The sequence below is a fragment of the Arachis ipaensis genome, chromosome B4 (assembly GCF_059453495.1).
Source record: "Arachis ipaensis isolate K30076 ecotype BB chromosome B4, ASM5945349v1, whole genome shotgun sequence".
Taxonomy (NCBI): Eukaryota; Viridiplantae; Streptophyta; class Magnoliopsida; order Fabales; family Fabaceae; genus Arachis; species Arachis ipaensis.
Window position 1 is genome coordinate 114,335,416 of NC_142439.1, and position 27,490 is coordinate 114,362,905.

The window sequence follows — 27,490 nt, forward strand, 5'->3', positions numbered from 1 at the left end:
CTACAAAGTCGGTGAGGCATTGGGCTTTAATTGCAGTCCGAGTTTCGTAGTTAAGGTCGAACTCGGATAGCTCTATAGACCATTGAACCATCCTATTCGCAATGTCTATTTTTTGAAGAATTTGCTTCATGGGCTGGTTCGTTCAAACTCTTATTGTGTGAGCTTGAAAATAAGGTCGTAGCCTACTATTAAGGTGTATGAAAACTTCTTGAGTTTTTGGTACCTTAACTTGGGGCCTTGTAGAACCTTGCTGGTGAAGTACACAGGATGCTGCCCGACCTCATCTTCTTGTATTAGAGCTTATGCTACAGCTTTATCGGCTACCGACAAGTACAGGACGAATTCCTCCCCAACTTGAGGTCGGGTAAGGATCGGAGGTTGGCTTAGAAATCTTTTGAACTCCTGGAATGCTTCTTTGCATTCAGGAGTCCATTCGAACTGGCATCCTTTTCTAAGTTGGGAGAAAAGTGGTAGGGATCTTAATGCTGATCCTGCCAAGAACCTGGAGAGGGCTGCAAGTCGACCATTTAGTTGATGGACTTCCCTTAAGCAATTCGGGCTTTTCATTTCTAGGATTGACCTACACTTGTCGGGGTTGGCTTCAATCCCCTTTTGTGTTAGCATGAATCCCAAAAATTTTTAATCCTCCATCGCGAAGGTGCACTTTGCGGGATTCAACCTCATCCCATGCATCCTAATGGTGTTGAAGACTTGCGAGAGGTCAGTCAGGAGGTCGGCCTCATTCTTGGTTTTTACTAACATATCGTCTACGTATACTTCCATTATATTCCCAAGGTGAGGTGCAAACACCTTATTCATCAACCGTTAATATGTGGCTCCTACGTTTTTTAACCCAAAAGGCATGACCACATAGCAATAGTTTGCTCTTGACATGATGAAAGATGTTTTTTCTTGATCCGGCTTGTACATCGGAATTTGATTATATCCCGAGTTGGCATCCATGAACGACAAGTACTGATATCCCGAGCTGGAATCTACTAAGGTATTGTTCATACTCTGGGTCGAGCTATGCGACTCGGGCTGATTGAAGACAAAAACGACCGACCTCTTATAAAGGTTGGTCGACACCGACCTCTTTCAAAAGAGCTTGGCCAAATTGACATAGAGGCCCAAATAAAGGACACAACCCAAATCTAAAGGTGGCAAAGTCTAGAAAGATAAGGCGACTCCCCTAAAGAAAGATAAGATAAGATAACTAAACTTATCTTAAAGGTCACTCTACACTACTATAAATACACTAGAGTACCCAGGTATAACTCATACTTTGATTCTATAAAAAGTACCTGCCTAAAGCCCATGCTAACTTAAGCATCGGAGTCTCTTGCAGGTACCACCACCCTCCGGTGATCAAGGATTAGCAGCTCCACCAAGTCAAACAAGTTGGACACGACAGCTCCGGCCACCATAGCAGATCTCATCCAAGATCGACCTTCAGTTTCAAGTAACACTCGAAACATTGGCGCCGTTTCTGGGGACCCTGGAAGTCATCCCATCATCATGACGGACACCCTTGACAACGATCACAACTCCGGATTGGAAGAAAAAACCCCGCTTAAAAATACGGATGCCACATCAAAGGATGTGCCTCAAACCAAGGGGGACAAGCAATCTCCAAACACCGAAATCTTAGAGGCCCTCCGTGAACAACAGAATCGCCTTAAATAGCTCGAACAGGAGGCCGAACATCAGCGAGAGGCCGAGAGAGACCTCCAAAGAGAAACGAGACGCCGCCAAGAGCTAGAGGACAAACTTACAAAGCTCAAGGCCGATCTCAAAACCAAAACTACTCATTCCAGTCATGAAGATAACTCCACAAAGATCAAGATCCATTCACTAAAGAGATCATGAAAGCTAAAGTCCCAAAGGACTTCAAAGCTCCTGACATGACCCCATATGATGGTACCTCTGATCCAAGCCATCATCTCAACAATTTCAGAAGCAGGATGTACGTCACAGACACCTCAGATGCAATTCGATGCAAAGCTTTCCCGACTACCCTAAAAAAACAGCAATAAAGTGGTTCGACAGTTTGCCTCCAAGATCAATCACAAGTTTTGACGACCTAGCCAAAAAGTTCCTCGCCAAATTCTCCATCCAAATGGACAAGACCAGACACGCTCCAAGCTTATTGGGAGTTAAACAAGGAGATCGAGAAAGCCTCCGCAACTACATGGAAAGATTCAACAAGGCATGTCTAGACATACAAAGTCTGCCAACAGAAGCAGCCATCATGGGGCTCATCAATGGCCTGAGAGAGGGACCTTTTAGCCACTCAATATCCAAAAAACATCCAACATCCCTGAACGAGATACAAGAACGGGCAGAAAAGTATATCAATATGGAGGAAAATTCTCGGTTAGGAGAAACTTCAAAATTCGGATTCTCCTACACACCTCAAGGTAAGGATAAAGAGTCCAAGAAAAAGGAGGATCAGCCTACTGAGAAAGCTCGGAAGTACCACAACTACACTCCACTCAGAGTGTCCCTTGTGGATGTATACAGAGAGATATGCAACACTGAAAAGATCCCGCCCCCTCGTACGATTAAAAATAAAAGGGGAGGAGGAAATCAAACAGAGTATTGTGAATACCATCGAATCTATGGACATTCCACCAATGACTGCTTTGATCTGAAGAACGTCATTGAAAAACTGGCATGAGAAGGGCGACTAGATCGATTCCTAGCCAATAAAGCAGAGGATCCAAGAAAAAAAAAGAAGGGATGATGAACCCAGACGAGCTGAACGTTCCAATCACACTCCGGAAAGGCATGTCCATATGATCAATGGGGGATTCGCAGGAGGAGGGATCTCTAAGTCATCACACAAAAGACACCTTAAGGAGGTATATCACATTCAAAAAGAAGACAAGTTGGTCGACCTCCCCAATATCACCTTCACTCAAGAAGACGCTGCGGGCATCATCCCAGGACATGATGGTCATTACCATAATTCTTGCAAATGCCAATCTCCACCGAACGTTAATTGACCAAGGAAGCTCTGCAGACTTCTTGTTCAAATCCGCCTTTGACAAGCTCGACCTACAAGAAAAAGAGCTCAGAGCGTATCCGGATAGCTTGTTCGGACTGGGAGACACCCCGATTCAACTACTAGGATACATCTCCCTGCATACAACCTTTGGAAAAGGAACTCGGTCTAGGACTTTGAGTATAGACTATATTGTAGTCGACGTGAGCTCGGCCTACAACGCATTAATAGGTCGGACAACGTTAAACCAGCTCGCCGCAGTGGTCTCCACTCTGCACTTATGCATGAAGTTCCCCACTCAAGAAGGGATCACTACCATAAAAGAAGACCAGAAACATGCGCGACGCTGTTACAACGAAAGTCTGAACCTTAAAGGAGACCCCAGAGGGAAAGAAACTAACACTATAGAACTCGGGAGAATCCGAGCTCGCGAAGAACTCCGCCCCCAGCCAGAGGGTGAGACTCAAGAAGTTCAAATTGGAGACGATCCAAGCAAAACAACAAATATAGGAGCAAATCTGAGAGAAGACTTAAAGGATTCGCTAATAAAGCTCCTACGAGATAATTCCGACCTCTTTGCATGGAAGGCCGCTGACATACCAGGAATTGATCCCGGACTAATGTATCACAAGTTAGCCGTATACCCAGGGTCTCGGCCAGTATAGCTGGTGCACAAATTGTGAATCACACTTTTCACAACTCGTACTACTAACCAGCAAGTGCACTGGGTCGTCCAAGTAATACCTTACGTGAGTAAGGGTCGAATCCCACGGAGATTGTTGGTTTGAAGCAATCTATGGTTATCTTGCAATTCTTAGTCAGGAAGTCAATTATATTTATCAGTTGAATTGCGAACAAACAAGAGAGCATGGGTTAAAGGTTACTTGTTATGCAGTAATGGAGAATATGTTGGAGTTTTGGAGATGCTTTGTCTTCTGAATCTCTGCTTTCCTTCGTCCTCTGATTCACGCACGCACGTCCTTCTATGGCAAGCTGTGTGTTGGGGCATCACCGTTGTCAATGGTTACATCCCCTCCTCCTGTGAAAATGATCCAAATGCTCTGTCACAGCACGGCTAATCATCTGAGGTTCCCGATCGTGCTGGAATAGGGTTCACCCTCCTTTTGCGTCTGTCACTACGCCCAGCACTCGCGAGTTTGAAGCTCGTCACAGTCATTCAATCCCTGAATCCTACTCGGAATACCACAGACAAGGTTTAGACTTTCCGGATTCTCATGAATGCCGCCATCAATCTAGCTTATACCACGGAGATTCTGATTAAGGAATCTAAGAGATATTCATTCAATCTGATGTAGAACGGAGGTGATTGTCAGACACACATTCATGGATTGAGGAAGGTGATGAGTGTCACTGATCATCACCTTCTCCATAGTTAGGCGCGAATGGATATCTTAGATAGGAACACGCATGTTTGAATGGAAAACAGAAATACTTGCATTAATTCATCGAGACACAGCAGAGCTCCTCACCCCCAAATATGGAGTTTAGAGACTCATGCCGTCGAAGAGTACAAAGTTTAGATCTAAAATATCATGAGATACAAAATAAGTCTCTAAAAGTTGTTTAAATACTAAACTAGTAGCCTAGGTTTACAGAAAAAATGAGTAAACTATAGCAGATGGTATAGAGATCCACTTCTGGGGCCCACTTAGTGTGTGCTGGGGCTGAGACTTAAGCAATTCACGTGCATAAGGCCATTTTGGACGTTCAACGCCAGGTTTGGATCCTTTTCTGGCGTTGAACTCCAACTTTTAATCCTTTTCTGGTGCTGGACGCCAGAATTGGGCAGAGAACTGGCGTTTAACACCAGTTTACGTCGTCTATCCTTGAGCAAAGTATGGACTATTATATATTGCTGGAAAGCTCTGGATGTCTACTTTCCAACGCAATTAGAAGCATGCCATTTCGAGTTCTGTAGCTCTAGAAAATTCACTTTGAGTGCAGGGAGGTCAGAATCCAACAGCATCAGCAGTCCTTTTTCAGCCTGAATCAGATTTTTGCTCAGCTCCCTCAATTTCAGCCAGAAAAATACCTGAAATTACAGAAAAAACACACAACTCATAGTAACATCCAGAAATATGAATTTTTCCTAAAAACTAATGAAAATAAACTAAAAACTAACTAAAACATACTAAAAACTATATGAAATTAACCCCAAAAAGCGTATAAAATATCCGCTCATCACAACACCAAACTTAAACTGTTGCTTGTCCTCAAGTGACTAGACAAATAAAATAGAAGACTAATAGGTTGAGAAGCAATAATATCTCAGAGTTTTTGAGTGAAGCTCAGATTCTAATTAGATGAGCGGGACTAGTAGCTTTTTGCTTCCGAACAGTTTTGGCATCTCACTTTATCCATTGAAGCTCAGAGTGATTGGCATCTATAAGAACTTAGAATTCAGATAGTGTTATTGATTCTCCTATTTCAGTATGATGATTCTTGAACACATCTATTTCATGAGTCTTGGCCGTGGCCCTAAGCACTTTGTTTTCCAGTATTACCACCGGATACATAAATGCCACAGACACATAATTGGGTGAACCTTTTAGATTGTGACTCAGCTTTGCTAAAGTCCCCAATTAGAGGTGTCCAGAGTTCTTAAGCACACTCTTCTTTCTGCTTTGGACTTTGACTTTAACCGCTCAGTCTCAAGTTTTCACTTGACACCTTCATGCCACAAGCACATGGTTAGGGACAGCTTGATTTAGCCGCTTAGGCCAGGATTTTATTCCCTTAGGCCCTCCTATCCACTGATGCTCAAAGCCTTGGGATCCTTTTTATTACCCTTGCCTTTTGATTTTAAGGGCTATTGGCTTTTTCTGCTTTTCTTTCCCTTCTCTCTTTTTTTTTTGCTGCTTTTTCTTGCTTCAAGAATCATTTTTTTATGATTTTTCAGATTATCAATAACATGTCTCATGTTCACCATTCTTTCAAGAACCAACATATTTAACAGTCTTAAACAACAAATTCAAAAGACATATGCACTGTTCAAGTATTCATTCAGAAGACAGAAAGTATTGCCACCACATGTAACTAATTAGAATTTCTCTTATTAAAACTCGAAATTTTATTGCCTCTTATTCAAAAGATCTACTATTTTATTCTTGTTTGCTGATGATGAGAAAAATAAACTATGGCTTAATTGGAGATAAAATTAAAATAGATACTAATTACTACTATATGACTCCTAAGGTGAACTTCTATAACGACACTATCACAGAGTTAAAGCAGAAATTGGAATTTAACAACCTTAGTTATGGGAAACGGGTGTTCCTTGGATCTTTGGGGTGTTTGGTCCTTCAAGAGATAACTTCTGGCGCTTCAAGTCCCTCAAGTCACGCCCTTGCTCCTCTTGTTCTTTAAACATATAGATGAGAATTTGACTGTGCTCCTTCTGTTCTTTTATTATTTGTTCCATAGCGTCCCGTATCTTGGTAACAGACGTCTCAAGATACTCCCAGTATTCAGATTGAGGGATTTCTGGGAGAGATTCCTGTGTTTTCTTCTTAGTGGGATCATCCTATGCTTGTTGTTTTTCCATTGATGCTTTGGTGATTGGTTTCTTAACTGAGATATACTCAGTTATTCCCATCCTTACCCCAGCATCCTTGCAGAGCAGAGAAATCACGTTTGGATAAGCCAACCTGGCTTCTTTAGAATTTTTGTTAGCAATTTTGTAGAGTTCAGTTGAGATCAGCTGATGAACTTCCACTTCTTTTCCCATCATGATGCAATGGATCATCACTGCTCTTTTAACTGTGACTTCAGAACGGTTGCTAGTAGGCAACAGAGAATGCCCAATGAAGTCCAGCCATCCTCTGGCGACTGGTTTGAGATCTTCTCTCTTGAGTTGATTTGGGACACCCTTTGTGTTGGTGGTCCACCTGGCTCCAGGGATACATATGTCCTCTAGAATCTTATCCAGGCCCTTGTCTGTTCTCATCATTCTCCTGTTGAAGGAGTCTGGATCATCTTTCAGCTGAGGTAGTTTTAAGATCTCTCTGATCTTGTCAGGGGTGGTATGAACAATCTTTCCTCTGACCATGGTCCGATATTCATAGAAAGCAGCTCCAGATAGTTTTTGCTTGTCAGTCTGCCACATATTAGCATAGAACTCCTGGATCATATTCCTTCCCACCTTCGTTTCAGGATTAGCTAGGACTTCCCAGTTCCTGATTCGAATTTGCTCCTGGATCTCCGGATATTCATCTTCTTTCAGATCGAATCTAACTTCCAGGATCACTGATCTCAGACCCATTATTTTGTTATAATGGTCTGAATGTTCTTTAGATAAGAACTTCCCTTGATTCCAAAGTGGTTTTGGAACGCTCTCTTTCTTGCCTCTTGGAGTGGGTTGTTTTCCTTTAGGAGCCATGATCTTAGTGATCGCGGATAAACACACCAAACTTAGAGGGTTGCTTGTCCTCAAGCAAAAGAAAAGAAAAGAGAGGGAAAGAAGGAGAGCTAGGTGCAATTGTTGATGGAAGGGGAGGGGGGCCGAACCCAAATTTAAAGGGAGGGAGGGTGGGTTTTCGAGAAAAAAGAGATAAAGATATGATAAAAAAGATTGATTTGGAAAAGATAAGATAGAAGATATGATAAGAGAAGATTTTTGAAAAAAAGATAGATCTAGATTTTGAAAAAGATAATGTGGAGATTTGAAAAAGATATTAGTTGGAAAAAAATTAGATTTGTTTTGAAAATAGGATTTGAAAAGAGTTGGATTGAATTTGCAAAGAGGCTTGGTGCTTATGGATTAAGATACATTTGATATTTTTAAAGTAGGATTTTTAGAAATTAGGGATTTTAGAAATCAGGGTTCTTAACATGTTTATGCAAGAAATCATGAATTGAAGTATGAAAATCAAGATTAGAATGAAAAAATATGAAGAAAAATGAGTTTGCCTCCTCCCTGCCATCCTGGCGTTTGAACGCCCAAACACTGCCTGTTTTGGGCGTTCAACGCCCAAATGCTGTTCTCCTGGGCGTTCAACGCCCAATTGTTGCCCTTTTCTGGTGTTGAACGCCAGATTGCTATCCTTACTGGCGTTCAGCGCCCACTGGCTGCCCCTTTTGGGCGCTGAACGCCCAAAATGGGCTCTTACTGGCGTTTTCTTGCCAGTGAGCTCTTTTTCTCTGTTTTGTGTGCAGATTCCTTCTGTAACCCTGTGAACTTATGCAATTGATTCTTTACCTTGTTATCAATGAACTCTATATAAACAAATAAAAATAAAAATAGAAATGGGGCAAAATGCTTGGAGGATTGATGCCCTATGGCTAGGTTGCCTCCCAGCAAGCGCTTCTTTATTGTCTTTAGCTGGACCTTGCTGAGCTTTTAGTCTATTTTCAGCCTTGAGCACTCTTGCTCAACGTTGCCTTCAAGATAATGCTTAATTCTCTGTCCATTGACAATGAACCTCTTATCAGAATCAATATCTTGAAGCTCCACATAACCATATGGTGATACACTTGTAATCACGTATGGTCCCCTCCACCAGGATTTCAATTTCCCGGGGAATAGCCTGAGTCTAGAGTTGAACAGCAGAACCTTCTGTCCTGGCTCAAAGATTCTAGATGACAGCTTTCTGTCATGCCACTTTTTTTATTTCTCTTTATAAAGCTTGGCATTTTCGAAAGTTGTGAATCTGAATTCCTCTAGCTCATTTAGTTGGAGCAATCTTTTTTCTCCTGCTAATTTGGCATCAAAGTTTAGGAATCTGGTTGCCCAGTAGGCTTTATGTTCCAGTTCCACGGGCAGGTGACATGCCTTACCATACACAAGTTCGTATGGAGAGGTCCCTATAGGGGTCTTGAATGCTGTTCTGTAAGCCCACAGAGCATCATCCAAGCTCCGTGCCCAATCCTTTCTACGGGTACTTACTGTCCGTTCTAGGATTCTCTTTAATTCTCTGTTAGAGACTTCAGCTTGCCCATTAGTTTGTGGATGATATGGAGTAGCCACCTTATGGCGAATTCCATACCGAACCATGGCAGAGTAAAGTTGTTTATTGCAGAAGTGAGTGCCCCCATCACTGATTAGTACTCTAGGGACACCAAACCTGCTAAAGATATGTTTCTGGAGGAACTTCAGCACTGTTTTAGTATCATTGGTGGGTGTGGCAATGGCCTCAACCCAATTTGATACATAGTCAACTGCCACCAGAATATAAGTGTTTGAGTATGATGGTGGGAAAGGTCCCATGAAGTCAATTCCCCATACGTCAAACAACTCAATTTCCAAGATTTCTTGTTGAGGCATGGCGTAACCATGAGGCAGATTACCAGCTCTTTGGCAACTGTCACAGTTACGTACAAACTCTCGGGAATCTTTATAGAGTGTGGGCCAATAGAAGCCACATTGAAGGACCTTGGTGGCTGTTCGCTCACCTCCGAAATGGCCTCCATATTGAGATCCATGGCAATGCCACAGGATCCTCTGTGCTTCTTCTCTAGGCACACACCTACGGATTATTCCGTCTGCACATCTCTTAAAGAGATAAGGTTCATCCCACAAGTAGTACTTTCCATCAGTAATTAACTTCTTCTTTTGTATCCTGTTGTACTCCTTGGGTATGAACCTTGCAGCTTTATAGTTTGCAATATCGGCAAACCATGGTGTTTCCTGAATGGCAAATAAATGCTCATTCGGAAAAGTCTCAGAGATCTTAAGAGAGGGGAGGGGCGTCCCTTCTACTGGCTCTATCCAGGACAGATGATCAGCCACTTGGTTCTCTGTCCCTTTTCTGTCTCTTATTTCTATATCAAACTCTTGCAGAAGCAACACCCATCTGATGAGCCTGGGTTTTGAATCCTGCTTTGTGAGTAGATATTTAAGAGCAGCATGATCAGTATCCACAATCACTTTTGATCCTACTAAGTATGATCTGAATTTGTCAATGGCGTAAACCACTGCAAGTAATTCTTTTTCTGTGGTTGTGTAATTTTTCTGGGCATCATTTAGAACGCGACTAGCATAATAACTGACGTGCAGAAGCTTGTCATGCCTCTATCCCAACACTGCACCAATGGCGTGATCACTGGCATCACACATTAGCTCAAAGGGTAATGTCCAGTCTGGTGCAGAAATAACTGGTGCTGTGACCAGCTTAGCTTTCAGCGTTTCAAACGCTTGCAGGCACTCTGTGTCAAACACAAATGGCGTGTCAGCAGCTAGCAGATTGCTTAGAGGTTTTGCGATTTTTGAAAAATCCTTTATAAACCTCCTATAGAATCCTGCGTGCCCCAGAAAGCTTCTGATTGCCTTAACATTGGCAGGTGGTGATAATTTTTCAATTACCTCTATTTTTGCTTGATCTACCTCTATTCCCTTGTTTGAGATTTTATGCCCAAGAACAATCCCTTCAATCACCATGAAGTGACATTTTTCCCAGTTTAAAACTAGGTTGGTCTCTTGGCATCTTTTCAGAACAAGTTTCAGGTGATCAAGACAGAAGCTGAATGAGTCTCCATATACTGAGAAGTCATCCATGAAGACTTCCAGAAATTTTTTCACCATATCAGAGAAAATAGAGAGCATGCATCTCTGGAAGGTTGCAGGCGCATTACACAGCCCAAATAGTATCCTTCTATAAGCATACACTCCAGATGGACATGTGAATGTTGTTTTCTCTTGATCCTGAGGATCTACTGCAATCTGGTTATAGCCTGAGTAGCCGTCCAAAAAGCAATAATAATCATGACCTACTAGTCTTTCTAGCATCTGGTCTATGAATGGTAAAGGAAAATGATCCATTCTGGTGGCTGTATTGAGCCTTCTATAGTCAATACACATGCGCCACCCTGTAACTGTTCTTGTAGGAACCAGTTCATTTTTTTCATTATGAATCACTGTCATGCCTCCCTTTTTTGGGACGATTTGGACAGGGCTCACCCAGGGGCTATCAGAAATAGGATAAATAATCCCAGCCTCTAGTAGTTTGGTGACCTCTTTCTGCACTACCTCTTTCATGGCTGGATTTAGCCGCCTCTGTGGTTGAACCACTGGTTTAGCGTTATCCTCCAATAAGATTTTGTGCATGCATCTCGCTGGGCTTATGCCCTTAAGGTCACCTATGGACCACCCAAGAGCTGTCTTGTGTGTCCTTAGCACTTGAATAAGTGCTTCCTCTTCCTGTGAATTTAAGGCGGAGCTTATGATCACTGGAAAAGTGTCACCTTCTCCCAGAAATGCATATTTCAAGGATGGTGGTTGTGGCTTGAGCTCGGGTTTAGGAGGTTTTTCTTCTTCCAGAAGAATTTTCAGAGGCTCTTTCATGTCCTCTGAATCCTCTAAATCAGGCTGAACATCTTTAAAGATGTTTTCCAACTCTGATTCGAGACTCTCAGCCATGTTGATCTCTTCTACCAAAGAGTCAATAAGATCAACTTTCATGCAGTCTTTTGATGTGTCAGGATGCTGCATGGCTTTGACAGCGTTCAACTTAAACTCATCATCATTGACTCTCAGGGTTATTTTCCCCTGTTGGACGTCAATGAGGGACCGTCCAGTTGCTAGGAAGGGTCTTCCTAGAATGAGAGTAGCACTCTTGTGCTCCTCCATTTCCAGCACAACAAAGTCAGTGGGGAAGGCGAATGGCCCAACTCTGACAATCATGTCTTCAATCACGCCTGATGGGTATTTAGTGGAGCCATCAGCAAGTTGGAGACATATCCGGGTTGGTTTAACTTCTTCAGTTAAGCCAAGCTTTCTGATAGTGGATGCAGGTATTAGGTTGATGCTTGCCCCAAGATCGCATAAAGCTGTCTTGGTGCATTGACCTTCTAATATGCATGGTATCAGAAAACTCCCAGGGTCTTTGAGCTTCTCAGGAAAGCTTTTCAGAATAACTGCACTGCATTCTTCAGTGAGGAGAACTCTTTCTGTTTCTCTCCAATCCTTTTTATGACTCAAGATCTCTTTCATGAACTTGGCATAAGAAGGTATTTGCTCAAGTGCTTCTGCAAATGGAATCTTTATTTCAAGAGTCCTGAGATAATCTGCAAAGCGAGCAAATTGCTTATCCTGCTCCTCTTTCCGGAGTTTTTGAGGATAAGGTATCTTAGCTTTATATTCTTCAACCTTAGTTGCTGCAGGTTTATTGCCTACAGAAGTGGTTGAAGAAGCCTTTTTAGAGGGGTTGCTTTCAGCATTTGTGTGTGTCTGATCCCTCACTGGCAATTGAGTGCCAGAGTTAGAGACTGGAGTGACGTTAGATGCCAACTCCTTGTCTGTTCCTGGCGTCTAAGCGCTAGGACTATGCCCATTTTGGGCGTTCAGCGCCAGATCTTGCCCATTTTGGGCGTTCAACGCCAGATCCTTGTCTATTTCTGGCATTGAACGCCAGTCCTGCCTTGTTTCTGGCGTTGAACGCCAGTCCTGAGCATGGTCTGGGCGTTCAGCGCCAGCCTTCCACCAAATTTCTGGCGTTTTAGTTCCAGAATTACTTTTCCCTGGGCTCTTACTGTCCCCAGGTGAATTTTGGGTGGTTTGCTCATTTCTTAGCTTTTTGCTGCCTTGAGGTGGGGTATTTAATGTTTTCCCACTTCTCAGTTGAACTGCTTGGCATTCTTCTGTTATTTGCCTTGATAGCTGCTGCTTTGTTTGCTTAAACTGTTCGTCCATATGTATATTAGCCATCCTTGTCTCTTGTAGTCTATCTTTGAATTCGGCTAACTGCTTTGTTAGAAAGTCCAATTGCTGATTGAATTCTGCAGCTTGTTTTACAGGACTGAGTTCAGCAGTTGCTGTTTTAACCTCTTCTTTCATGGAAGGGTCACTGCTTAGGTACAGATGCTGATTCCTGGCAACTGTATCAATGAGCTCTTGAGCCTCTTCAATTGTCTTTCTCATGTGGATAGATCCACCAGCTGAGTAATCTAGAGACATCTGAGCTCCTTCAGCAAGCCCATAATAGAAGATGTCTAACTGAACCCACTCTGAAAACATTTCAGAAGAGCATTTTCGTAGCATCTCTCTGTATCACTCCCAGACATCATAAAGAGATTCACTATCTTCTTGTTTAAAGCCTTGGATGTCCAGCCTTAGCTGTGTCATCCGTTTTGGGGGAAAGTATTGATTCAGGAATTTTTCTGTCAGCTGTTTCCATGTCCTTATGCTGGCCTTAGGTTGGTTATTCAACCACCTCTTAGCTTGATCTTTTACAGCAAATGGAAACAGTAATAGTCTGTAGACATCCTGATCTATTTCTTTATCATGTACTGTGTCAGCAATCTGTAGAAACTATGCCAGAAACTCTGTAGGTTCTTCCTGTGGAAGACCGGAATACTGGCAACTTTGCTGCACCATGATAATGAGTTGAGGATTCAACTCAAAGCTACTGACTCCAATGGAGGGTATGCAGATGCTACTCCCATATGAAGCAGTAGAGGGGTTAGAATATGACCCCAGAGTCCTCCTGGACTGTTCATTTCCGCTTAGGTCCATGATGGAGAAAGGGAGATGATTGATGAGCGGATAATTTATACGCTTTTTGACATTGTTTTTAGTATGTTTTTAGTAGGATCTAGTTACTTTTAGGGATGTTTTCATTGGTTTTTATGTTAAATTCACATTTCTGGACTTTACTATGAGTTTGTGTGTTTTTCTGTGATTTCAGGTATTTTCTGGCTGAAATTGAGGGACTTGAGCAAAAATCTGATTCAGAGGTTGAAGAAGGACTGCTGATGCTGTTGGATTCTAACCTCCCTGCACTCAAAGTGGATTTTCTGGAGCTACAGAACTCGAAATGGCACGCTTCCAATTGCGTTGAAAAGTAGACATCTAGGGCTTTCCAGCAATATATAATAGTCCATACTTTGGCCAAGAATATACGACGTAAACTGGCGTTCAACGCCAGCTCTCTGCCCAAATCTGGCGTCCAGCGCCAGAAAAGGATCCAAAACCAGAGTTGAACGCCAGAAATGGATCAAAACCTGGCGTTCAACTCCACAAATGGCCTCTGCACGTGGAAAGTTAAGGCTCGGCCCAAGCACACACCAAGTGGGCCCCAGAAGTGGATTTATGCATCAATTACTTACTCATGTAAACCCTAGTAGCTAGTTTATTATAAATAGGACCTCTTACTATTGTATTTGTCATCTTTGGGATTACCTTATGATCCTTTGATCACGTTTTAAGGGGCTGGCCATCTCGGCCATGCCTGGACCTTCACTTATGTATTTTCATACGGTAGAGTTTCTACACTCCATAGATTAAGGTGTGGAGCTCTGCTGTTCCTCAAAGATTAATGCAAAGTACTACTGTTTTCTATTCAATTCTTCTTATTTCGCTTCTAAGATATCCATTCGCACCCAAGAACGTGATGAAGGTGATGATTATGTGTGACGCTCATCATCCTTCTCCCCTATGAACGCGTGCCTGACAAACACTTCTGTTCTACATGAATTAAGCTAGAATGAGTATCTCTTAGATCTCCTAAACAGAATCTTCGTGGCGTAAGCTAGAATGATGGCGGCATTCAAGAGAATCCGGAAGGTCTAAACCTTGTCTGTGGTATTCCGAGTAGGATTCAATGATTGGATGACTGTGACGAGCTCCTAACTCGCGATTGCAGGGCGTTAGTGACAGACGCAAAAGGATAGTAAATCCTATTCCAGCATGATCGAGAACCGACAGATGAATAGCCGTGCCGTGACAGGGTGCGTGAGCATATTATTCACTGAGAGGATAAGATGAAGCCATTGACAAGGGTGATGCCTCCAGACGATTAGCCGTGCCGTGACAGGGCATTGGATCATTTTCCCGTGAGATGACCGAAAGTAGCCATTGACAGTGGTGATGTATCACATAAAGCTAGCCATGGAAAGGAGTAAGACTGATTGGATGAAGATAGCAGGAAAGCAGAGGTTCAGAGGAACGAAAAGCATCTCCATTCGCTTATCTGAAATTCCTACCAATGATTTACATAAGTACCTCTATCCCTATTCTTTTATTTATTATTCGAAAACTCCATAATTATTTTATATCCGCCTGACTGAGATTTACAAGGTGACCATAGCTTGCTTCATACCAACAATCTCCGTGGGATTCGACCCTTACTCACGTAAGGTATTACTTGGACGACCCAGTGCACTTGCTGGTTAGTTGAACGGAGTTGTGTCCACACATAGAGCCACAATGAGGATTCAATACAATTATATATTGTTAATCTCACACAAGTACAAAGAACATGGAACACAATTTCGTCCACCAAGTTTTTGGCGCCGTTGCCGGGGATTGTTTGAGTTTTCGGCAAGCTTTTGGTCCGGTAACATCAGTGCCAGATTCCCTTTTGATCCGGCAACAGCACCAAGTTTTTGGCGCCGTTGCCAGGGATTGTTTGAGTTTGGACAACTGACGGTTCATCTTGTTGCTCAGATTAGGTAATTTTCTTTTTATTTTATTTTCAAAAATTTTTCAAAAATATTTCTAAAATTTTCTCATCTGTTTTCGAAAAAAATAAAAATGTTTTCAAAAATAAATTATTCTATGGCTTCAAAATTTTTAAGAATGAATTCTAGTGTTTCATGAAATATGTTGAATCATATCTGGCTGTAAAGCCATACCCAAACTACTTTGGGATTGGAATTCAACTAATCACCCCAGCCCATGTAATTATATGTTGCAGCCTGGCTGGCTGTAAATCCATGTCTAAATTCATTTGGACTGAGGCAGCAATTTGTTATCAAGAGCAAGCTAGTTGGAGTTAATCCACCTGCTACTGTTTCTGATCACCTGCTGAAGCTTGGCTGGCCATTGGCCATGTCTAGTGTTTTGGACTGGAGCTTTCTTTGAAAGCTTGGCTGGCTAGTGAGCCATGTCTAATTCCTGGACTGAAGCTTTAGACTAACATGGCAAGATTCCTGGAATTCATATTAAAAATTTTGGAATCCTTAATTTTCTTTTTCATATAATTTTCAAAAAATATAAAATAAAAATCCAAAAAAATTAGAAAATCATAAAAATCAAAAATATTTTCTGTTTCTTGTTTGAGTCTTGAGTCACATTATAAGTTTGGTGTCAATTGCATATGCATCTTGCATTTTTTTCGAAAATTTCATGCATTCATGGTGTTCTTCATGATCTTCAAGTTGTTCTTGGTAAGTCTTCTTGTTTGATCTTGATGATTTTTTGTTTTGTGTCTTTTCATGTTTATCATATGCATTCTTGAATTCTTAGTGTCTAAGCATTAAAGAATTCTAAGTTTGGTGTCTTGCATGTTTTCTTTGCATTAAAAATTTTTCAAAAATATGTTCTTGATGTTCATCATGTTCTTCATAGTGTTCTTGGTGTTCATCTTGACATTCATAGCATTCTTGCATGCATCACATGTTTTGATCTAAAAATTTCATGCATTGCATATTTTTCATGTTTTTCATAAAAATTTCAAAAATCAAAAAAGTATCTTTCCCTTTTTCTCTCATCAAATTCGAAAATTGAGTTGACTTTTTTTAAAAATTTTTAAAATCAAATTGTTTCTCATGAGTCAAATCAAATTTTCAATTTGAAAATCTTATCTTTTTCAAAATCTTTTTCAAAAATCAAATCTTTTTCAAATTTCTTAGTTATTTTCGAAAATTCCAAAAATATTTTTCAAAAATCTTTTTCTTATTTTTAAATCAAATTTTCGAAAATAACATAATCAATTAATGTTTTGATTCAAAAATTTGAAGTTTGTTACTTACTTGTTAAGAAAGATTCAAACTTTAAGTTCTAGAATCATATCTTGGGATTTCTTATGAATCTAGTCATTAATTGTGATTTTAAAAATCAAATCTTTTTCAAAAATAATTCTATCATATCTTTTCAAAAATATCTTCTTATCTTATCTTTTTCAAAAATATCTTTTCAAAATATCTTTCCTAACTTCCTAACTTCCTATCTTTTCAAAATTTGTTTCAACTAACTAACTAACTTTTTTGTTTGTTTCTTAACTTTTTCAAAACTACCTAACTAACTCTCTCTCTCTCTAATTTTCGAAAATATCTCCCCCTTTTTCAAAAATTTCTTTTTAATTAACTAATTATTTTTATTTTTATTTTTATTTCAAAAAAATTTTCGAAAAACACTAACAAATTTTCAAAAACCAATTTTCAAAAATCACTAACTCCTTTTCAAAATAATTTTCGAAAATTATACCTCCCCCATCCTATTCTATTTATTCATTCATATCCTAACATCTCATCTCACATCTCTTCCATTCTCACAGTTGTGTTTCTTCCTTTATATTACATTCTTTATCTCCCCCTCTTTTCTTCCACTCACAAAGGGATCCCTATACTGTGGTATAAAGGATCTCTATTATTATTATTACTATTTTTTCTGTGCCCTCTTCTTTGTCATATGAGCAGGAGCAAGGACAAGAACATTCTTGTTAAAGCAGATCCAGAACCTGAAAGGACTCTGAAAGAAAAAATTAAGAGAAGCTAAAATACAACAATCCAGAGATAACCTTTCAGAAATTTTCGAACAGGAAGAGGAGATGGCAGCCGAAAATAATAATAATGTAAGGAAGATGCTTGGTGACTTTACTGCACCTAATTCCAATTTACATGGAAGAAGCATCTCCATTCCTGCCATTGGAGCAAACAACTTTGAGCTGAAACCTCAGTTAGTTTCTCTGATACAGCAGAACTGCAAGTTTCATGGACTTCCATCTGAAGATCCTTTTCAGTTTTTAACTGAATTCTTGCAGATATGTGATACTGTTAAGACGAATGGAATAGATCCTGAAGTCTACAGGCTCATGCTTTTCCCTTTTGCTGTAAGAGACAGAGCTAGATTATGGTTGGATTCTCAACCCAAAGACAGCCTGAACTCTTGGGATAAGCTGGTCACGGCTTTCTTAGCCAAGTACTTTCCTCCTCAAAAGCTGAGCAAGCTTAGAGCTGATGTTTAAACCTTCAGACAAAAAGAAGGTGAATCTCTCTATGAAGCTTGGGAAAGATACAAACAGTTGACCAAAAAGTGTCCTTCTGACATGCTTTCAGAATGGACCATCCTGGATATATTCTATGATGGTTTATCTGAGCTATCAAAGATGTCACTGGACACTTCTGCAGGTGGATCCATTCACCTAAAGAAAATGCCTGCAGAAGCTCAAGAACTCATTGACATGGTTGCTAATAACCAGTTCATGTACACTTCTGAAAGGAATCCTGTGAATAATGGGACGCCTATGAAGAAGGGAGTTCTTGAAGTTGATACTCTGAATGCCATATTGGCTCAGAACAAAATATTGACTCAGCAAGTCAATATGATTTCTCAGAGTCTGAATGGAATGCAAGCTGCATCCAACAGTACTCAAGAGGCTTCTCCTGAAGAAGAAGCTTATGATCCTGAGAACCCTGCAATAGCAGAGGTAAATTACTTAGGTGAACCTTATGGAAACACCTATAACTCAACATGGAGAAATCATCCAAATTTCTCATGGAAGGATCAGAAGCCTCAACAAGGCTTTAATAATGGTGGAAGAAACAGGTTTAGCAATAGCAAGCCTTTTCCATCATCAACTCAGCAACAGACAGAGAACTCTGAACAAAATGCTTCTAATTTAGCAAATCTAGTCTCTGATCTATCTAAGGCCACTGTAAGTTTCATGAATGAAACAAGGTCTTCCATTAGAAATCTGGAAGCACAAGTGGGCCAGCTGAGTAAAAGGATCACTGAAATCCCTCCTAGTACTCTCCCAAGCAATACAGAAGAGAATCCAAAAGGAGAGTGCAAGGCCATTGACATAAGCGCCATGGCCGAACCTGTGAGGAGAGGAGAGGACGTGAATCCCAAGGAGGAAGACCTCCTGGGACGTCCAGTGATCAATAAGGAGCTTCCCTCTGGGGAACCAAAGGACTCTGAGGCTCATCTAGAGACCATAGAGCTTCCATTGAACCTCCTTATGCCCTTCATGAGCTCTGATGAATATTCCTCTTCTGAAGAGAACGAGGATGTTACTGAAGAGCAAACTGCCAAGTTTCTTGGTGCAATCATGAAGCTGAATGCCAAATTATTTGGCATTGATACTTGGGAAGTTGAACCTCCCCTGTTTATCAATGAACTAAGTGATTTGGATCAACTGACATTGCCTCAGAAGAGACAGGATCCTGGAAAGTTCATAATCCCTTGTACCATAGGCACCATGCTCTTTAAGGCTCTGTGTGACCTTGGTTCAGGAATAAACCTCATGCCCCTCTCTGTAATAGAGAAACTGGGAATCTATGGGGTGCAAGCTGCTAAAATCTCACTAGAGATGGCAGACAGCTCAAGAAGACAGGCTTATGGACAAGTAGAAGATGTATTAGTAAAGGTTGAAGGCCTTTACATACCTACTGATTTCATAGTCCTGGATACTGGAAAGGAAGAGGATGAATCCATCATCCTAGGAAGACCTTTCCTGGCCACAGCAAGAGCTGTGATTGATGTGGACAGAGGTGAAATAGTCCTTCAATGGAATGAGAACTCCCTTGTATTCAAAACTCAAGGATCTCCCTCTGCAACCATGGAGAGGAAGCTTGAAAAGCTTCTCTCAAAGCAGAGTCAACCAGAGCCCCCACAGTCAAACTCTAAGTTTGGTGTTGGGAGGCCACAACCAAACTCTAAGTTTGGTGTTGAACTCCCATATCCAAACTCTAAGTTTGGTGTTGGAGAGTTTCAACAAAGCTCTGCACATCTGTGAGGCTCCATGAGAGCCCACTGTCAAGCTATTGACATTAAAGAAGCGCTTGTTGGGAGGCAACCCAATGTTTATCTAATTCTTATTTTTATTGTTTTTCATGTTTTCTTAGGTTCATGATCATGTGGAGTCACAAAATAAATATAAAAATTGAAAACGGAATCAAAAACAGCAGAAGAAAAATCACACCCTGGAGGAGCATCTGTCTGGCGTTCAAACGCCAGAACAGAGCATAGTCCTGGCGCTGAACGCCCAGAATGGGAGCATCCTGGCGCTGAACGCCCAGAACAAGCATGGTTCTGGCGTTCAACGCCAGAAATGGAAGCAAATGGGCGTTGAACGCCCAAAATGGGCACCAACCTGGCGCTGAACGCCCAGAGTTGTGTGCAAGGGCATTTTACATGCCTAAATTGGTGCAGGGATGTAAATGCCTTGACACCTCAGGATCTGTGGACCCCACAGGATCCCCACCTACCTCATCATCTCTCTTTCCATTCATGATCATCCCTTCTGTTATCCATTTACCACTCACATCCATACACCCACTACCTTCAAAATTCAACATCTCTCCCCCACCCAATCCCACCCATATGGCCGAATACACACTCCCATCCATCTCCTCCATATCTTCTTCATTCTTTCTTCTTTTGCTCGAGGGCGAGCAACATTCTAAGTTTGGTGTGGTAAAAGCATAGCTTTTATGTTTTTTTTTCATAACCATTGATGGCACCTAAGGCCAGAGAGGCCTCTAGAAAGAGGAAAGGGAAGACAAAAGCTTCCATCAAGGGTCTATAGCTCAGTGGTAGAACATTTGACTGCAAATCAAGAGATCCCTGAGATACCTCAGGGGATACATTTTCTTCCACACAATTATTGGAAGCAACTAAGGGTGGAACATCAAGAGCACTCCATCATCCTTCATGAAATCAAAGAAGATCTAAAAGCAATGAAGGAGGAGCAGCAAAGACAAGGAAGAGACATAGAAGAGCTCAAGGACATCACTAAGGTGGACTCATTCCTTGTTCTTACTTTCTCTGTTTTTCATTTTCTATGTTATGTGCCTATCTATGTTTGTGTCTTCATTACATGATCATTAGTAGTAGTAATTATGTCTTAAAGTTATAAATGTCCTATGAATCCATCACCTCTCTTAAATAAAAACTGTTTTAAATCAAAAGAACAAGAAGTACATGAGTTTCGAATTTATCCTTGAACTTAGTTCAATTATATTGATGTGGTGACAATGCTTCTTGTTTTCTGAATGAATGCTTGAACAGTGCATATGTCTTTTGAAGTTGTTGTTTAAGAATGTTAAATATGTTGGCTCTTGAAAGAATGATGACTAGGAGACATGTTATTTGATAATCTGAAAAATCATAAAAAAATGATTCTTGAAGCAAGAAAAAGCAGCAAAGAACAAAGCTTGCAGAAAAAAAAAAAAAAAACATAGGCGAAAAAAAAATAGAAAGAAAAAAAAAAGCAAGCAGAAAAAGCCAATAACCCTTAAAACCAAAAGGCAAGGGCAAATAAAAAGGATCCCAAGGCTTTGAGCATCAGTGGATAGGAGGGCCTAAAGGAATAAAATCCTGGTCTAAGCGGCTAACCCAAGCTGTCCCTAACCATGTGCTTGTGGCGTGTAGGTGTCAAGTGAAAACTTGAGACTGAGCGGTTAAAGTCAAGGTCCAAAGCAAAAGAAGAGTGTGCTTAAGAACCCTGGACACCTCCAATTGGGGACTTTAGCAAAGCTGAGTCACAATCTGAAAAGGTTCACCCAATTGTGTGTCTGTGGCATTTATGTATCCGGTGGTAATACTGGAAAACAAAGTGCTTAGGGCCACGGCCAAGATTCATAAAGAAGCTGCGTTCAAGAATCATCATACTGAACTAGGAGAGTCAATAACACTATTCGAAATCTGAAGTTCCTATAGATGCCAATCATTATAAACTTCAATGGATAAAGTGAGATGCCAAAACTATTCAAGAGGCAAAAAGCTATAAGTCCCGCTCATATGATTGAAGCTCTGTTTCACTGATAGTTTGGAATTTATAGTATATTCTCTTCTTTTTATCCTATTTGATTTTTAGTTGCTTGGGGACAAGCAACAATTTAAGTTTGGTGTTGTGATGAGCGGATAATTTATACGCTTTTTGACATTGTTTTTAGTATGTTTTTAGTAGGATCTAGTTACTTTTAGGGATGTTTTCATTGGTTTTTATGTTAAATTCACATTTCTGGACTTTACTATGAGTTTGTGTGTTTTTCTGTGATTTCAGGTATTTTCTGGCTGAAATTGAGGGACTTGAGCAAAAATCTGATTCAGAGGTTGAAGAAGGACTGCTGATGCTGTTGGATTCTAACCTCCCTGCACTCAAAGTGGATTTTCTGGAGCTACAGAACTCGAAATGGCACGCTTCCAATTGCGTTGAAAAGTAGACATCTAGGGCTTTCCAGCAATATATAATAGTCCATACTTTGGCCAAGAATATACGACGTAAACTGGCGTTCAACGCCAGCTCTCTGCCCAAATCTGGCGTCCAGCGCCAGAAAAGGATCCAAAACCAGAGTTGAACGCCAGAAATGGATCAAAACCTGGCGTTCAACTCCACAAATGGCCTCTGCACGTGGAAAGTTAAGGCTCGGCCCAAGCACACACCAAGTGGGCCCCAGAAGTGGATTTATGCATCAATTACTTACTCATGTAAACCCTAGTAGCTAGTTTATTATAAATAGGACCTCTTACTATTGTATTTGTCATCTTTGGGATTACCTTATGATCCTTTGATCACGTTTTAAGGGGCTGGCCATCTCGGCCATGCCTGGACCTTCACTTATGTATTTTCATACGGTAGAGTTTCTACACTCCATAGATTAAGGTGTGGAGCTCTGCTGTTCCTCAAAGATTAATGCAAAGTACTACTGTTTTCTATTCAATTCTTCTTATTTCGCTTCTAAGATATCCATTCGCACCCAAGAACGTGATGAAGGTGATGATTATGTGTGACGCTCATCATCCTTCTCCCCTATGAACGCGTGCCTGACAAACACTTCTGTTCTACATGAATTAAGCTAGAATGAGTATCTCTTAGATCTCCTAAACAGAATCTTCGTGGCGTAAGCTAGAATGATGGCGGCATTCAAGAGAATCCGGAAGGTCTAAACCTTGTCTGTGGTATTCCGAGTAGGATTCAATGATTGGATGACTGTGACGAGCTCCTAACTCGCGATTGCAGGGCGTTAGTGACAGACGCAAAAGGATAGTAAATCCTATTCCAGCATGATCGAGAACCGACAGATGAATAGCCGTGCCGTGACAGGGTGCGTGAGCATATTATTCACTGAGAGGATAAGATGAAGCCATTGACAAGGGTGATGCCTCCAGACGATTAGCCGTGCCGTGACAGGGCATTGGATCATTTTCCCGTGAGATGACCGAAAGTAGCCATTGACAGTGGTGATGTATCACATAAAGCTAGCCATGGAAAGGAGTAAGACTGATTGGATGAAGATAGCAGGAAAGCAGAGGTTCAGAGGAACGAAAAGCATCTCCATTCGCTTATCTGAAATTCCTACCAATGATTTACATAAGTACCTCTATCCCTATTCTTTTATTTATTATTCGAAAACTCCATAATTATTTTATATCCGCCTGACTGAGATTTACAAGGTGACCATAGCTTGCTTCATACCAACAATCTCCGTGGGATTCGACCCTTACTCACGTAAGGTATTACTTGGACGACCCAGTGCACTTGCTGGTTAGTTGAACGGAGTTGTGTCCACACATAGAGCCACAATGAGGATTCAATACAATTATATATTGTTAATCTCACACAAGTACAAAGAACATGGAACACATTTTCGTCCACCAATGATGTAAAATAGAGAAAATATTTTTATTTATTTATTTTTTTTTGAAAATAAGATAAAGATAAATAAAGATGGTGAAGATTTTCGAAAAATTGAGGAGAGAGGAAGTGGTTAGGAAATATTATTTTGAAAAAGATATGATTTGGAAAAGATTTTAAATTTAAAAAAAATCTGAATTTTAGAAATAAATTTCGAAAATTTGTTTTAGAAATAGAGAGAAAAGATATTTTTGAATTTAGTGAGGAAAGAGAAAAATTTAGATCTAATGCTCCTAGTTTTCGAAAATTTTGGAGGGAAAACACCAAGGAACACCAAACTTAAAAATTTTAAGATCAAGACACAAGGAAAACTCAAGAACACTTTGAAGACTCACAAGAACACAAGAACATGAAGGAAGAACACCAAACTTAAAATTTTTAGAAAACCAAACTAAAATTTTCGAAAAACACAGAAAAATCAACAAGAAAACACCAAACTTAAAGTTTGGCACAGGATTTAATAGAAAAATTATTTTTGAAAAAGATTTTAAAAAAGAAAATAAGGATTCTAAAATTTTAACACGACAATAATAAGAGACTCTAAACTAAAAAGGAAAATTTTTCCTAATCTAAGCAACAAAATAAACCGTTAGTTGTCCAAACACGAACAATACCCGGCAACGGCGCCAAAAACTTGGTGCACAAATTGTGAATCACACTTTTCACAACTCGTACTACTAACCAGCAAGTGCACTGGGTCGTCCAAGTAATACCTTACGTGAGTAAGGGTCGAATCCCACGGAGATTGTTGGTTTGAAGCAATCTATGGTTATCTTGCAATTCTTAGTCAGGAAGTCAATTGTATTTATCAGTTGAATTGCGAACAAACAAGAGAGCATGGGTTAAAGGTTACTTGTTATGCAGTAATGGAGAATATGTTGGAGTTTTGGAGATGCTTTGTCTTCTGAATCTCTGCTTTCCTTCGTCCTCTGATTCACGCACGCACGTCCTTCTATGGCAAGCTGTGTGTTGGGGCATCACCGTTGTCAATGATTACATCCCCTCCTCTTGTGAAAATAATCCAAATGCTCTGTCACAGCACGGCTAATCATCTGAGGTTCCCGATCGTGCTGGAATAGGATTCACCCTCCTTTTGCGTCTGTCACTACGCCTAGCACTCGCGAGTTTGAAGCTCGTCACAGTCATTCAATCCCTGAATCCTACTCGGAATACCACATACAAGGTTTAGACTTTCCGGATTCTCATGAATGCCGCCATCAATCTAGCTTATACCACGGAGATTCTGATTAAGGAATCTAAGAGATATTCATTCAATCTTATGTAGAACGGAGGTGATTGTCAGACACACATTCATGGATTGAGGAAGGTGATGAGTGTCACTGATCATCACCTTCTCCATAGTTAGGCACGAATGGATATCTTAGATAGGAACACGCATGTTTGAATGGAAAACAGAAATACTTGCATTAATTCATCAAGACACAGCAGAGCTCCTCACCCCCAACAATGGAGTTTAGAGACTCATGCCGTCAAAGAGTACAAAGTTTAGATCTAAAATGTCATGAGATACAAAATAAGTCTCTAAAAGTTGTTTAAATACTAAACTAGTACCCTAGGTTTACAGAAAAATGAGTAAACTATAGCAGATGGTATAGAGATCCACTTCTGGGGCCCACTTGGTGTGTGCTGGGGCTGAGACTTAAGCAATTTACGTGCATAAGGCCATTTTGGGTGTTCAACGCCAGGTTTGGATCCCTTTCTGGCGTTGAACTCCAACTTTTAATCCTTTTCTGGCGCTGGACGCCAGAATTGGGCAGAGAACTGGCGTTGAACGCCAGTTTATGTCGTCTATCCTTGCGCAAAGTATAAACTATTATATATTGTTGGAAAGCCCTGGATGTCTACTTTCCAACACAATTTGAAGCATGCCATTTCAAGTTCTGTAGCTCCAGAAAATTCACTTTGAGTGCAGGGAGGTCAGAATCCAACAGCATCAGCAGTCCTTTTTCAGCCTGAATCAGATTTTTGCTCAGCTCCCTCAATTTCAGCCAGAAAAATACCTGAAATTACAGAAAAAATACACAACTCATAGTAACGTCCAGAAATATAAATTTTTCCTAAAAACTAATGAAAATAAACTAAAAACTAACTAAAACATACTAAAAACTATATGAAATTAACCCCAAAAAGCGTATAAAATATCCGCTCATGAAAAGCAAATGCGTAGGAAGCTCGGCCCAGAAAGGTCGCAGGCTATGGAGGAGCAGGTACAGGCCTTGCTGGAGACAGGGTTCATAAGGGAAGTGAAATACCCATTATGGCTAGCCAATATGATGTTGGTCAAAAAGTCAAACGGGAAGTGGCGGATGTGCACAGATTACACCGACCTCAACAAAGCCTGCCCAAAAGATCCCTACCCACTCCCGAACATTGACACACTAGTCGACGCTTCGTCAGGCTATCAATACCTCTCCTTCATGGATGCTTACTCGGGATACAACCAGATTCCAATGTATCAACCCGACCAAGAGAAGACATCATTCTTAACCCCAAAAGCAAACTATTGCTATATAGTTATGCTCTTCAGAATTAAGAACGCAGGGGCCACCTATCAAAGACTGATGAACAAAGTCTTCACCGACCACATCGGAAAGCTAATGGAGGTGTACGTGGACGACATGCTGGTAAAAACACAAAGAGAGGAATCGTTGATAGCCGACCTCACCAAAGTGTTGGAAACCATAAGAAAGCATGGTATGCGACTTAATCCCGCAAAGTGCACCTTTGCGGTAGAAGCTGGCAAATTTCTGGGCTTCATGCTCACCCAAAGGGGAATCGAGGCAAACCCAGATAAGTGCCAGGCTATACTTCACATGAAAAGTTCGACCTGTGTAAAAGAGGTCCAACAGCTCAATGGAAGACTAGCGGCTCTATCTAGGTTCCTGGCTGGATTAGCCTTAAGATCTCTCCCCTTCTATGCAACATTAAGGAAGGGAAAGAGGTTCGAGTGGACCCCAGAATGCGAACAAGCCTACCAAGATTTCAAGAAATTTCTGGAGCAACCACCTGTCCTTACTCGACTTCGGGAAGGTGAAGAGCTCATACTATACCTCGCCATAGGAAGTCGGGCAATAGCATCAGTAGTAGTTAGAGAAGACGAAAGTGGACAACAACCCATCTACTTCATTAGTAAAGCTTTACAAGGGGCTGAATTAAACTATCAAAAGATAGAAAAGTTCTCTTACGCCCTCATACTTACTTCCCAATGACTCCGATCATACTTTCAAGCTCACACCATCAGAGTACGGACCAACCAACCCATAAAGGGGATCTTGCAGAAAACGGACTTAGCAGGAAGAATCCTACAATGGGCTATCGAGTTATCCGAATTTGACATCAAGTATGAAGCTCGGACCGCTATCAAATCCCAGTACCTGGCCGACTTCATCGCAGAGTATACTGACACCCCGGGCACTCCCACGAAATGGAGCCTTTATGTAGATGGCTCCTCCAACAAAGCCGGAAGTGGCACATGCGTCATTTTAGAAAGCGATCAGGGAACTCAATTCGAGCTCTCCTTAAAGTTTGAGTTTCCTGCTTCAAATAATCAAGCTGAATACGAAGCACTACTGGCTGGTTTGAAGCTAGCTAGGGAAGTAGGAGCTCAAAGACTGAACATCTTTAGTGACTCCCAAATAGTCACTTCGCAAATAGAAGGGAGCTATCAAGCTAAGGATCCCACTATGAAAAAATATCTGGATAAGATTAAAGAACAGCTCAGACAATTCAAGGGATATGAGGTCCGACACATACCTCGAGAGCAGAATGCCCGAGCTGATGCACTCTCAAAACTAGCCAGCACCAAACGAAGTCTCATCCAAGAAACACTTCGAAGTCCATCAACCTTGGAGGAAGAAAAGATCCT

At 41.0% G+C, this 27,490-nt stretch overlaps 1 non-coding gene across 1 annotated transcript; it reads right to left on the bottom strand.

Annotated features, from left to right (window-relative positions):
* Window positions 1-17,907: 17,907 nt before the first annotated feature.
* On the bottom strand, window positions 17,908-18,015 carry LOC148568848 (small nucleolar RNA R71). Its single transcript, XR_015882086.1, has one exon. It is a non-coding gene; the product is annotated as a small nucleolar RNA R71 (small nucleolar RNA).
* Window positions 18,016-27,490: the final 9,475 nt, after the last annotated feature.